Source organism: Triticum dicoccoides, chromosome 2A, assembly GCF_002162155.2.
Source record: "Triticum dicoccoides isolate Atlit2015 ecotype Zavitan chromosome 2A, WEW_v2.0, whole genome shotgun sequence".
Classification (NCBI taxonomy): Eukaryota; Viridiplantae; Streptophyta; class Magnoliopsida; order Poales; family Poaceae; genus Triticum; species Triticum dicoccoides.
Genome location: NC_041382.1, coordinates 136,497,638 through 136,512,149, shown reverse-complemented (window position 1 = coordinate 136,512,149; position 14,512 = coordinate 136,497,638).

Here is a 14,512-nt window from a genome sequence, read left to right as displayed (position 1 = left end):
TAGCAGAACATTCAATCGATCAAACCATACATTTTGTTCAGTCTGACTCTGACTTTAAATTATACGAGGATCGATATAAAATAAATGGAAATGATAAATGTTCGGATTTTAAGCATGGCAATCCGAACGTTTTTCATGGCAAATTTAGAATACACGGCGGCGGCGGGGGCGTCTCGCGGTGGGAAGCGGCTCCTCTGCCGTGCTCTGTGTGTCGTCGGGCCACTGACCAACGGCGACGGCGGCGTCTTGCACCGTTGTTGCCGTACTCCTGGACGTTGGCCTAGCTTCAAGGAAGGCCAAAATGTTCTGGACTTCGGAGAGAGTCAACTGGCGGGAGGACGCGACTGGCGTTGGTGCAAGGAAGCGGTCAACGGCGGCCATCCATGCCATTGAGGGGGCACTGGCACCCGCGCGGGGCCAGGCGCTGTCAACGGCGCGATGGAGACATTCATGTGCACGGGCACTGGCACGGGCGCGCACGTCAGTGCACGCACAGGCGCATGCGCTGGCAGGTGCATGGGCACCAGCACGGGCATGCGCGTCAGTGCACGCGCAGGCGCATGCGCTGACAGGTGCCCGGGCGCGTGAAAGTCGGCAGGGACCTTGTGGTACCCCGTGGGATCAAGCTCGGCGACAATGTGTGGCTCCCAGCCCATCAATGCCACGGGGATGGGCGCTGGCGCAGTCGGGGCGACGGGAGGTGGAACGGGAGCGGGGACAGGCGCGGCGTCTTCCTGCAAGGCCAGTTCAAGCTCGTCCCAAAGCACCTTATGTTCTTGAGACTCCGGCTGGGTGTCTTCCTCAGGAAACTGGAACACTAAGGGCAGACCATCGTGATGTGGCATGGCGTACGTTTAGGTTTTGCTAGTTGGAGGTAGACGACAGGAGAATCGGAGAGGAAGAGAGAGGATTGTAGCGATACCGGGTAGTGCGGGGTTGATTTTAAATTGCGGCGCCGGTGACATTAAAAGTGGGAGCAGTTGGGACGACGGTGGGCGGCGGAGCCGGGTCAAAGGGCTCGCCTCCCGATGAGCCTGCACAGTGGTCTGCTCGCACGCCTCCCTGACAGCCGGCGCAACGGTCTGCTTGCACGCCTCCTGTCGACTCACATGCTTGCTCGGATGGCACCTGCCGATGAGAAGCGGGGACTCATGGCGGCACGTAAACGCCCATGGTTTCAATAGTGAAAGCGTTCGCCTTAACGTGACAGGTCTTTGTTCCAAAATACCTTGGCTCTTCATTTGTGCAACTTGTCATAAGCAGCTTGTCTCAAATTGAAGAAAAAACTTACGAAGTAATATTTGTGCCATATCACGTGACCATGCTTAGTTTCAAGAATTTATGCTCACTTTTGGATTTTCTGAAATTTAAGATCCAGGATTCGAAACAATATCATAACCTGCATCATGCAATATATTTTCAAGCCGTACATCTGTCACGTTGTATTTCTTAAGAAAGGATTTGGTCAAACATTTTGCTTAGTTAGACTTCAGACAAGCTATATATGCAGAGTAAAAGGATAATCCCTCCGTACCAGTGCATTGCCTGATATATTAACTCAAGTACTAGGCACGAACAAACAGGCTCAATTATGTGCTCATCCTGGTGTAGTAGTAGTAGTACTAGGAAATGCAGTTGACGGGTGACCTTGACGAGCGGCGACCGAGGGAATTGAACCATGCTCGGCGCGGTAGGTAACATTGTCTAGTTACTAAAGCATCCCTCTGTTGTTCATCGGTAGTCATTATGGACCGGGGACATGAGGGGAATTTCCTAGGGCTGGAATTCTGGCTGCCAGATATTTCGACTTGAAATGCTGAGGCTTGACTGGTTGGGGTTGCCTAATGTGCGTACCACGCACGCCACTGAAGGACACGAGCCCGGTTTTTTTAGGATCAACACAAGCCAAGGTCTGGCTGGTACGCCGTTGGGTCCTACCATTCGAGAATACAAAAGGAACCTTTTAAATTGCCGAATGAATCTATGTGTATTACAATACCCGTATTTTCCTTGCAAATACTAATCTCAACGTGGTAATTGATTTATGACGAGTTGTTGAATTAGAGTGAGTTTGTGATATAGTGATCTCAACGTGGATTTCACATTTCATGGTATCCCTAGTAAGTTTTCCAATGCAAATTCAAATTTAAAAGATGAACAATATGGAGGTGAGAAAACTTTGTATGTATCAAGCATATGACCACACACACACAGAGAGAGAGACACACACGCACGAACACAACAACAATCCAATAAGTATAGTGCATCTATTTTTCCAAACCATGCATGTATGACACGAATTCAAAAATACTCCTCCTATTCCTAAATATTAGTCTTTTAGAGAGTTCAACAAGTGACTACATACGGAGCAAAATGAGTGAATCTAGACTCTAAAATATGTCTATATACATATGTATGTGCCAGTCCATTTGAAGCCTCTAAAAAAGACTAATATTTAGGAACGAAGAGAGTAAAATGTAAGACATCCATGGTCCTCAGTTCAATATTTAAAATGAACATGAAACTGAAACGTGAATATTAAGTCTAGTACTACAGTACATGCAAATGTTGTGTTTAGGCAGAGCTATGATTGTCGGGGGTCAACCCCTCGACCTTAGATAAAATTGTGGAGCTCTGTTTAGGGTTGTTTAGATTATCTTTGTCCCCACCCTCCCAACCACCGATTGGTTGTGCACCCCTCCTCCCCGGGAGAATATCATGTGCCCCCATACCTTAGATGCTATATGCCGATACGAGTTGCTTGGAGCTTGTAGATCTGAGATATAGCAGCTCACATGATGTGTCTTAATATTTTTGCAGGAAACCTTGATGAGTTTGAGAATTGCACACAATTTGTACAAAAACTACTTAGATGCCCTTTGATCCCATATCCAACGACCTCGAAGCTCGTACCACCATAGCATCTAAGATGAAGGAGGACATCATATTCTCCTGTATGTAAGAATATCATGTGCTACCACATCTTAGATGCTTTGGTTATACAAGCTCTTCGGAGGCGTTGAATTTGTGACCCAACACCTCCTCGGTGGTTCGAATGTTTTTTTGCAGAAAATCCCCAAAAGAGTTCGGCCACTGCTTACAAGCACAAAGACTACTCAGATGCAATTGGATCTCAGATCAAACGACCTCCAAGCTCGTATCACCGTAGCATCCAAGCTGCGATAGAACCTTATGTTTTCTCGCACGGGAGAGTATGAGGTGCTCCCGCACCGTAGATTCTATGGTGATACGAGTTCACTGAGATCTAACGGCCCACAGTAGGAGGTTTGAATGTTTTTGCAATATACGGCTGATAGAGTTTGGGAAATGCGCAGAAAGTACAAGTGCTACGCATGTGCCATCTGATCACTGATCATACGACCTAGATGCTCATATCACCGTAGCGGGTAATTAAGCTACGGGGAGCACCTAATTAATATGAGCACCGGGGAGCCGTTGGATCAAAGATGCAGCAGCACACACGAGGCCTGAATGTTTTATTTGCAAAAAAACCTTTGGAGAGTTTGGAAATTGTGCATAATTACAAAGACTACTCCCAAGCCATTGGATCTCACTTCCAACGGTGTAAAAACTCATATCACCATAGTATCTAAGCTGCGGGGTGGATGTGATATTCTATGCCGCTGTCATTTTTGTTCGTAAACTTGCAAAAAAACGTGTAACTTGTGTCGTTACTTGTCTAATCGCGCAAAGTGTTTGTTCAAAAAAACCATCCTACACTGAAATATCGAAAAACACACGGGGGTCCCACTTGTCATTAATCAAATTTGGACCTAAAACTAACAAATCTGAAAAGACAAGATTCAAACTGGCAACCTGGACTACAAAGCATAAGTCGATAGCCTGAAAAAATGAAAGGTTGTTGGCTTTGTCACATAACTTGATTTTATACAGTACTTGCGTTGAGTAGAGTAGAGGGAGTGCCTCGTCAAGACGTGCATGACCGTTGTCTCACTTACTGGTGGGTCCAGGTCTGCGATCTCAATCTCTCTTCTCTCCATCGTCTAACCTTTGCACGGGCACACATGAAGAGCAGCGCTAGCTTGCCATGGTGTTATTACAACTAAAAAAAGCTTGGAAAATAGAAGAATTGCCTAGAACAAGAGACGTTGTGGCTAGTCGAGACGGAGCTAACCCATCTATCCTCCGTGCCACATTTGCATGATGAAGCCGTGTGGCTAGTGGGGTGTTTTCGACCGACTGGCTGGGTCCCGAGGTCAAACCATAGGTACTATGTCTGATACAGTATATTTTTACACGCACATTTTTCCTCCGTGCTGAGACATGGCACACCCTACCGCGCGGTTTCGGGGTCCTCCCGGGCGGTGCACGCATATATTCTTCCTGACGTGGGACGCCCTACCGCGCGTTTTCTGGGTCCTCCTCGGTCGTAGTGCCAAAGCATGTAAATGAGTCGTCAAATCACGAAAGACCACCTTTCTCACGGAGTACATCAATGATGCACGGTGGCTAGCTAGTTTGACCGATTAGGTAGGCTGCCGCCACATTTGTTTTTTCACCCCTTTTTTATCTACTTGCCGGCAGGTAAATTTAAATATCCACCGCAGCATTGCTCTGGTGTTTGGGTGCGGCAGGATTTTTAATTTTTTTGATTGACGGGAGCAGGCGCGGCAGGATTTTTAATTTTTTGATTGACGGGTGCAGGCGCGGTAGCAATTAGTCACGATGACTCCGCCTATAAAAACCCACTGCTCCCTGATGTGAGAAGTCATCGACTGGTGTTTTACCATGGTGAAAACCAAAAGATTCCCCGCTCCCTCTGCCTTCCTGTAGATTGCATTGCCTTTCAGCCGTTTCGCCCCCTTTGCTTCCTCTCCCCATTGCTTCTACCTGGTGCCATGGCGGTGCAACAGATCACGAAGTCCGAAGTGAGGCGCCTGACACTGGCTCCCGTCGACCGGGAGCGGGCTCTGCGGGCGGTTGCACCCTGCATCACCAACGTCGTGCGCCTCGAGAAGCAGAGGGACTTCGGTGGTGTTTAGGCGCCCTCTGCATGGGCATGTCCATGTCTCGGCGCAACATGACCGTTGAATCAAACTCATATGGTGCAGATCAGTCACTGTAGCACAAAGCATGTGAGTGTGTTTGGTTGCATTCTCATCTCAATATAGTTGTTTCCTCTTTGTGTATTTTTGTCAACCTACTAGTGTGGACTCATGCACCCTTCATACACTCTGCCAAACACCCAAAAGTGGGTCGAGAAGGGAACTTTTGCTCCCATCCCATGCACCCTTCATACACCCTACCTAACACTATTCGTGCTTCATATGGTTCATGTTTTGTGGAGTACTATAGCACCGTACTCTCCGTGCGCTGTGGAACTAGTTCTGTTAACATTGATCTCACCGTTCATTCTCGACCAGACAGTAGAAACGGCGGTACTATGTTACATATAGGAGTAGTTGACATGCGCACAACATCATTTGTTATCGTCATATCTTACTACACTAGCAACAAGATTGTGTACTACTGACATATGAACCACTGCACATGCCTAGTAGTAGGAGCAATGTGTATGTTCAAGTGGCTGCTGTGTTTCGCACTCCTCCGTCGTAAGAGTGGAAACGCTTGCTGTAATCATTTTCTTCTTTAGAAAAACAGTGGACATGCTCTACTGTGCGGATCCTCCTCCAGCCATGCACTAAATTACTCACTTTCACCAATGTGTGGGACAGCCAGCACCTGGGTCCACCAGCCATGCACTAAATTACTCCGTAGTAGAGTGATGGTAGATTACCCCGATCGAACCGCCGCAGTAATGCCCAATGAGCCGTCAAATCACAAAACCCCCTCCTTTCCAGCAGTAAGTTGGACGGACGAAGCAACCATCATTTCACTCTTCTCTCTCAGCTTCCTCTCTTGAAGAAAACCCCCACTTGCTTCGCTTCTCCCTCATCTCGTTCCTCCTTTCACTCTTCTCTCTCAGCTTCCTCTCTTGGATGGACGCCGGAGCACCGGCCGACGTGATGTCTATGGCTCTGGCCAAAACCGTCGAGGCTCATGGTACGAAGAAGCGCAAGCACCCCGCCGAGACTACCACAGACAAGCTCAAAGCCATCGCCCTGTCCAAGCCCCCCTCTCCAGGATCCCTCATTAAGCAAGTCCAGGTAATGTCTCTTGTTGATGATCTTTTTCTCGATCTTGATCGTGTTTTTCCATCTAACATGCAGTACTAGTACTGGTAGTACAACTTTCTGGGTGATCTTGCATGTGATTTTAGTGTGCCAAATGACGGCTCTAAATTCCTCTTTTGACCAAAACATGCGAGAGGTTGACACTGATTTCTTATAGATTACTTTCAACTACTCCCTCTGTCCCAAATTTCTTGTCTTAGATTTGTCTAGATACAGATGTATCTAATACTAAAATGTGACTTGATACATCCGTATCTAGACAGATCTAAGACAAGAACTTTGGGATGGAGGGAGTACTTTATGAACATCAATGCTACCTTTTAAGAGGGTATATTTGCCTCAATAACTTGTGTTATGGATATTGCATGTAATCCCTCTGCTCTCATGCCTTTGAAGACATGTTCTAGTGTCTTTGTTCACTCATTTCTGTGCGTATATGTAGTCATATATGGAGTATAATATCGAAAATCATCTTATATTTCTGAACAGAGGTAGTAATAAAATATGGTTTCTGTTTGAATTAGAACCAGGTCCGTGGTGGAGATGAAGTTCTCAAAGTCATGCCGTGTGAACTGGAAGACCTGATGATGAGTTCTACTGCTGAACTATCCAGCTGATGTGTCCTTGTCGCCATGTGTCCTGAACTAGTGTTTTCCTGTAGCATTGTTGTCAGGCGTGTTCTCGAGGCTGTACTTGACCACAACAATTTCCTGGATGTGCCTTCGATTACGAAGGGTGTGGTTCTTGTAAAGCTTCCCAACAAATCCGATGCAGCCTGTCTTCATCATCATGTTTATGAGTGGAAAGACCACTCTGTTAGGTTCTCCAAGGTTGACAAGATGGTGATGGTGCATGTAGACATCTCACACGAAGTCCATGGCCTAGTCAGTTATGCGGGGTTCATCCTGTAGATTGGTGGCAAGAAATAGTCTGCAGAGTTTAGTTAGTGCAACTTTGCTTATCTGTAGTAAGTACTATTATTCAGTACTTGATTTGTGTTTGTGAACCCTGTATTGTTTATTAGTACTGCCGCTTTTGGTGTGTGGTCAGTCCTGAGAATGGTCTATGTTAATGTCTGTCCACTCAATTCAGTCTGTATATTTTGAAGTATCCAGATCATATTTTTTGTGAGGACGATTTATCAATTATGGTTACACTCCAATATCTGTATGCATTGCAGGGTTTATCGCACCCACCAGGATTTCCAGTCCCATGGATGTTTGGTCCATACGATTTGTCATGACCTTTGGACTGTCCTACTTGTGGGAGTAGGCGAGGCCCCTGCATGCCACGCGTAGTTGGACGATCAATCTTTTGTTTAGTACTTCAACATAGTGATTTCCTGGTAAGGATTCACTTGTGTCACATCAAGTAAATCTTATTGATTTACTGCCTAAATATTATTGATTTAATGTCATGTTTTCTTTCTTTTCCTGCAATTTTACGATGCAGGTTTTGCCATGTGACATTCATCACAGAATAAACCGTTTGGTTTGCTCTACGATGGCTATTTTTGAAGGTTTCACTTCTTATGTCGTGTCAGTAACGAAGGCACTGTCCATCACTTATATTACTGGAAAAAATTGGATCAGTCTGTTGTCTGAGTACAAGATGAATCCCTATGATGAACTGCAGTTTGGTTTAACAAAAACACCACAATTAGTCCTTCTCACGTTTAAAAGAAATGAAGAAAAAAACTAGATCACGGTCACGGATCCTAGTCAAGTTAGAAAGCTGATCATAGCAGACCAGACACGATCGCCGTTGTCTCGCATAGATCGAGCACTGGCAGTTGCTCTAGCACTGAAAGCTGCAGCAGCTCAGTCTGATCCAGCTGAAGATTGGGCACCGACCGCGTCAATGGATCAGTCTGATCTACCGGAGGATCGGGCATCAACACCGGCACCAGCTCTACAAGGAGAGCACCATCTCCGGCAGCAGCAGCGGCTTCGGCACCTGCACCAACACTTGCACTTGCATCTGCTCCGGCCCGTGCAGTTACACCGGCAACAGACTGGGCTGCAGTTCGCACTTCATATACCAAAGTCCTTACAAAAACCGACATGTCCACCTTCTTAGTAAGCATTGGCCGCCCAAGTGCTTTGTTCTTTTTTCTTTCCATGTTGTTTCACATGATTCACTGTGTTGATCTAACTGTTTGAGTATGTCTTCTTGTTTGCAAACAGAGAATTCCTAGAGCAACGAGGGAGTCGTTCAACAATCCGAGCGACCGCGGCCAAGTATCTCTTACCATGCGCAGCCTTGGTGTGAATGAACCTGCTCAATATACCGTAAGTACAAAGGATGGTCGCATGATGATTGATGCTAAAGGATGGTCAAGGTTCAAATCTAAATCATATCTTGTGGTAGGGGATGATGTCAAAATCAAACTTTCTCGGCAAGGAGAGCTGGTCCAAATCAACTTTGAAATTCTTCAGTAGCAGCACGCAACTGCCGAACTGATCTATCCTCCGAGAGATTGTGATGTAATAATCTGGCATGGTGAAACAAGTGTCATGTGTGTATAAGTAGTACGACAGTATTATTTATCACATGGTATATCGTTGATAGAATTGCAACTCTGATTGCTGGTTAGGAACCGTCGTTCGATTTCATTCCAACAGCTATCGTGCTTTATTCAATTTTGTGTATTCGCCTTGCGACGACATCTAAAACCAGCACCGTACCGATCGCTTGCAATATGAAAAGCACTGAAGTAGAACACATGGGCCCCCAAACATGCAGGGTCGGCCTGCGGCCCAAAGTCCAGAACCATGAGCGTGTCTGAGTATTATATTCTCAGCTGAACCCCCATAAAAAAAGCTGAACCCCCATAATGCCCGTGTGTTGCAGAGGGAGTATATTTCTCGGTAAGGTGAGCCTGTGATATAAAAGATTTGTATATTTCTTTACAGAGGGAGTATCTCTCTGTCAAAAAATATATTTATGTGTAACTAGTTACTCCTGTCTTTCTACTTCCTTTCGCTGATATGTGGGGCAACCGGCAACGGGGTCCACGTGCCATATGCACAAATTAGAGTGCACAACGTCACGGTAGACACACCTCGGTCGTAGCGCCACAGTAATGTCCAATGAGCCGTCAAATCACAAACCCCCTTTCCAGCTTTAGCAGTAAGCTGCACGGACGAAGCAGCAATATTTCACTGAGCCTGAATCCCCTTCTCCCTCGTCTGCTTGTTCAGAGAAAACCCCCTCTCGGTGATTGCATAGGGTTTTCTCATGGAGAACTAGGTACGAATTCTTCATCCATCCCCGATAAATCCAAGTCCCTTGGTCGCAGGTAATGCTAGGATGGCAGCCGCCGCCGTTGATGCATTTTTCTTCCTACTGAATCTAGTGTGTTTCATTTGCAGTGCCCAAAGTGCGAGTACCCTACAGGTTTCTGCGCCCTCGGCGAGACGCCACACTTGTTCCTTCTCATCCTAACACAGCATTTTGAAACACGCACAGTATGTTCCTAGAATCCTCTTTTCTATCCGGGAGGGTGTGTTTTTTTTAACATGCTGTGTTCTCATATTATTTTTCGTGCAGTGTATTATTTGCTCTGCCAGAACACATGTACTCAAGATGCTCGGCCTTGCCATAACTGAATACACTAGTTTAATGGTCACAGTGAAGACAAGCCATGGATATAAGTTCCGGGTGGGGTTCATGAACCAAGAAGATCGCTGCTTTTTTATGGTCGAACTTGGATAAACTTTCTCAAGTGTTACGGACTGAAAGTTGGCGCACGTATGTTGATGGAAATAGCAGAACCTGGTCTCATCTTCACTGTGATCTTCCACCCCGACGTCGTTCCAATTGTTCATACATGTTAGTTTTGTATCTGGTTCTTGCTTGTTGCCTCGATTACTTCTTAATCCACCTATTCTGTCTAACTAATCACAATTTAACTTTAGAAGTAGCAACGAATCTCTCACGAAGATGCTACTTCTAACTAATATTTTCTTATAATTGGTGGCACGTGTAGGTTTTTTCAGAGTTAAGCAGTCTGCTCGTTTGTTACTCTGTAATAACTCGGCTGTTACTAATGGCACTAAAGTTGACTGGATCGACATCCACAAGTTCCTACACTTTATTGATCGTCTTGAGGTCCTTGTGGGGCATTTCAATGGTGGAAGGCCACGTGGGATATGTGTGCCACTGCTGCACTAGTTGAACAGGTCCAACTGTGTCGAGAAACTTATGGTATGAGTTGTTTTCTGTTATATACGTTGTTCATAAACTATTGCTTATACACAGTTTTACAGTTGTGATCTTCTTGAAACAGGAACTGCTGAGTTCTATTGTTCCTATACAGATGCCTGACCATGGTCGGGTCAGACTTGCGCTTGGTCACAACATGATGTTTATGTCGACCTACTCAATTCCACTTAGAGGTGAAAAGATACTTATTCATGGGTGGTCTCAAATTATGAAGGCCTGTCCATCTTGGAGAATAGGACAAAAGATTATGTTCATGCTTTTCCATGGCTCTAAAGCGAATATCCTGTTTATTGACCACATTGTGAGATGAAGACGCTTTCAGAAGGTTGTGGATGCGCAGGGTGGCACCTGGGCCTTGTCCTGGGGCTTGGCGGCCTCACCCTTGGTTAACTGTAGGTAAAGTAGCACTGTTCGAGGCGTGCTTTGTACGATTGAACCTGTATAAGTACTCATACTGCTTTCAGCTTTGGTTGTTAAGTGCCCCTGCTGGTTTCAGTTAAGGTTGTTAAGTACTCCTGCTGCTTTTACAGTCTGTCGTGTTTCTTCAGTCATGTCTTCCTCCAGCCGCCAAAACCAAACCAACGTCGGCGGGGCCGCCTGCTTCCGCCTCCCACGGCTGGCTGCGCCTCAGCGCACACATTGCCACCCCACCGTCTCCTAAATCATTAATGCCGACGTCCTCTGCGCGCTTTGGTGCACTCGCCGCGGCGCAGCCCTCTCGCATTGTCAACATGGTCAACAAACAACAGGAATTAGCAGAAGTACGTGGAGAGGATGACAGTAGGGGCCCACCATGTCAGCGTATGGAAAAATAAAATGCTTCCTCCTAGTGTTTTCCTGACATATGGGCCCCCGACATTGTGAGCGTATATAGTCAATAGACAAGAGAAGAGCACAAGATCGGCTGACACCTGGGACGTAGCTACTCGAGCAGTATTTTTTTTTTGGTATTGTTGAGACGGAGCAGGGTTTGAACTGGGCTGTGGCCCGTCTAGCCCAGGCTTATATTTTATGTTCACCATGTGACCAGCCTAGCTATTTTTTCTTTGTGAAAATGAGCCCAGTTTATTTTTTCTGAAGAATACCCAATCCAGGCCTACTTATTTTTCTACACCCTGATGGGCTGCAACTCTTTCAAGATGCCTGCAAATCTTGAAAGTAATATGAAATGGGTTGTAAATATAAAAACAGATGACAAATTGGCAATTACTTTATAATTTCTAAAAAAATCACATTTTCAGATTCCTATTTCATTGGGCATTAACCTAATTTAAATATATCTTCAAAGTACTTTAAATCTGGCTCGACATTCGGTATTAAAAATAGTTTGGAACACACAGAAATATGCGAAATTGGCCCTGGCCAACCAAAAAACGACTGCAATAAATTGCATAAGAAGTTGCCATGAGCTATATAAAAATTATTTAAAAAAGAGGGAGTGGTCTGACTTGTGGGCCTGTTCAGTTGACGCGTATGCAAGATTTTTTTTAGTTATTATATACGTCAACAAACGATTCTAGCAGACGTAACCGTTGAATGTCAATCCAACGGCCGTCGTGTTTCTTCAATCTCTGATCTTCTTGCTCCAGCCGCCAAAGCAGCGCCGGCGGGACCGCCTACCCCCGCCTCCCTTGGCTGGATGTGCTACATCGCAGGCCTCAGCGCCCCCTACTACTCCCACCGCTGGCCAGGGCATCCCTCTACTCACCCACACCCCCTGTTATTCTGCAGTGACGGCAGCCTCACACCGCAGCCGAACCGGTGAACCCTCGTACTCCTCTTCGCGCGGGCTTCCACTGTCGCGTCTTCCCCGGCTCCGCGTCGTCCCCTTCCTAGGCCTCGTCGTCGTCCACCACCGTGGTGCTCTCGGCACGGCGTGGTCAATGTGGTCAACGACCAACTTCCATCAGAAGAGTACTGTACGTGGAGAGGCTGACAGTTAGGTCCACGGCAGCCGCAAGGAGGTGCCTCCTTATTACGCGGAAAATAATTATTCCTCCACCTGACAGCAGGGACCCACTGGACGGGCCACAGTATTTCGTGAAAAAAACGTTTCCCCCTGACTGCTGGGACCCACAGGACGGGCCACCGTATTTCGCGAAAAAAACGTTCCCCCCACTATCAGCTCGGACCCACCAGAAGTGCCTCCTTATTACGCACAAAAAAATGAATACCCCCTGCTAGCTGGGACCCACCTTGGTGGGAGGCTGACTTGTGGGCCTACTAAGTTGACTAGGACGGAGGCCTTTGTCAACTTTAGTCAATATATGAACGATTCTAGCTCCAGTGGCCGTACGATGTCCATCCAACGGTCATAGTGCTTCTTCAACCTCTGGTCTTCTTGCTCCAGCCGCCCAAAGCAGCGCCGGTCGTGCCGCCTGCTCCTGCCGCCCATGGCCGGTTGTGATGCCGTGGAGGCCTCACCGCCCCCTACTACTCCCACTGTTTGCCAGGCCATCCCTCTACGCACCCACACCCCCTGTTATTCTGCGGCGACGGCAGCCTCACACCGCAGCCAGACGAGTGAACCCTCATACTCCTCTATGCGTGGGCATCCACTACCGCGTCTTCCTCGGCTCCGCGTCGTCCCCTTCCTAGGCCTCGCCGTCGTCCACCGCCCTGGTGCTCTCGGCGCGGCATGGTAAACATGGTCAAGGAATGGCTTCCATCGGACGTGGACTATACGTGGAGAGGCTGACAGCTGGGTCCACGGCCGTAGCAAGGAAGTGCCTCCTTATTACGTGCAAAATAGTTATTCCTCCACCTGACAGCGGGGACCCACCGGACGGGCCATCGTATTTCGCGAAAAAATGTTTCCCCTTGATTGCTGGGACCCACCAGCTACATCTTCGCACGCAAGGAAGTGCGTCCGAAAAAACGATTCGCCCCCCTGACTGCTGCGACCCACAAGCTACATCTTCGCACGCAAGGAAGTGCGTCCGAAAAAACGATTCGCCCCCCTGACTGCTGGGACCCACCATCTACATCTTCGCACGCAAGGAAGTGCGTCCGGGCAAAAAAACTAAACGATTCCCCCCTGACTACTGGGACCCAGCAGCTACACCTTTGCACGCAAGGAACTGTGTCCGGGCAAAAAAACAAAAACAAAATGATTCGCCCCCCTGACTGCTGGGACCCACCAGCTACATCTCCGCAGGCATGGAAGTGCCTGACAGTCGGGACCCACCTAGTTGAAGCTATGCAGCGCTGTCATTCTGGTCGCGAACGTGTACATACATATATACTGGTCGATGTAGAGGCGCGCACGTGTCGTAGTAGAGGCGCGTACGTGTCATAGTAGTGGCGCACACGTAGCATGTACACGTACGTACAGCGAACAGGGTGCAAGAAAGAAAATATGGCCACGTATGTACATACGGGCAGAGTCTCGAACGCCTACTCGCGCATACGTACGGCCAGGGCTCGTGTACATGGCTGGGTCGGAACGGAGAAACAACATCGTCGTCGTGTTCATGGGGAGGCAACGGAATGTGGCGTGTTCATGGGGAGGCAACGGAATGCGTCGTGTTCATCGGGAGGCAACGGAACGCGTGGGAGCCAACCGGCTGGGTCGGAACGGAATGCGTGGTCGTGTTCATCGGGAGGGCTTGGACGGAACAGGCGATGGAAACGAGGCCTGGTGTACCACAAAATGGAGGAAACGGCCTTGTGTTCGACCGGCCATGTTTGAAACGGGATCTTGTTCATCGGGAGGGGTCTGGCGTACCGCAAAACGGAGGAAACGGACCTCCTACGGTCGAAACGGGGGTCCTGTTGATCGGGAGGGGTGTGGCGTACCGCAAAACAGAGGAAACAGACTTGTGTTGGAGCGCTATGGTCAAAACAGGGGTCCTATTGATCGGGAGGGGTGTTGCGTACCGCAAAATGGGACTCCACGGGATACTGTTCATCTCCACCGTTGACCTCCTCCAGCCTCCACGGGCTACTGTCGACCTCCTCCAGCCTCCACGGGCTCCTGTTCATCCAGCCTCCACCGCGCGCTACTCCACCGACTACTGTTCAACCACCCCTCCACGGGCACCCCTCCACCGTCTACTATTCATCCAGCCCTCCACACCACGGGGTCCTATTCAACCACCCCTCCATGG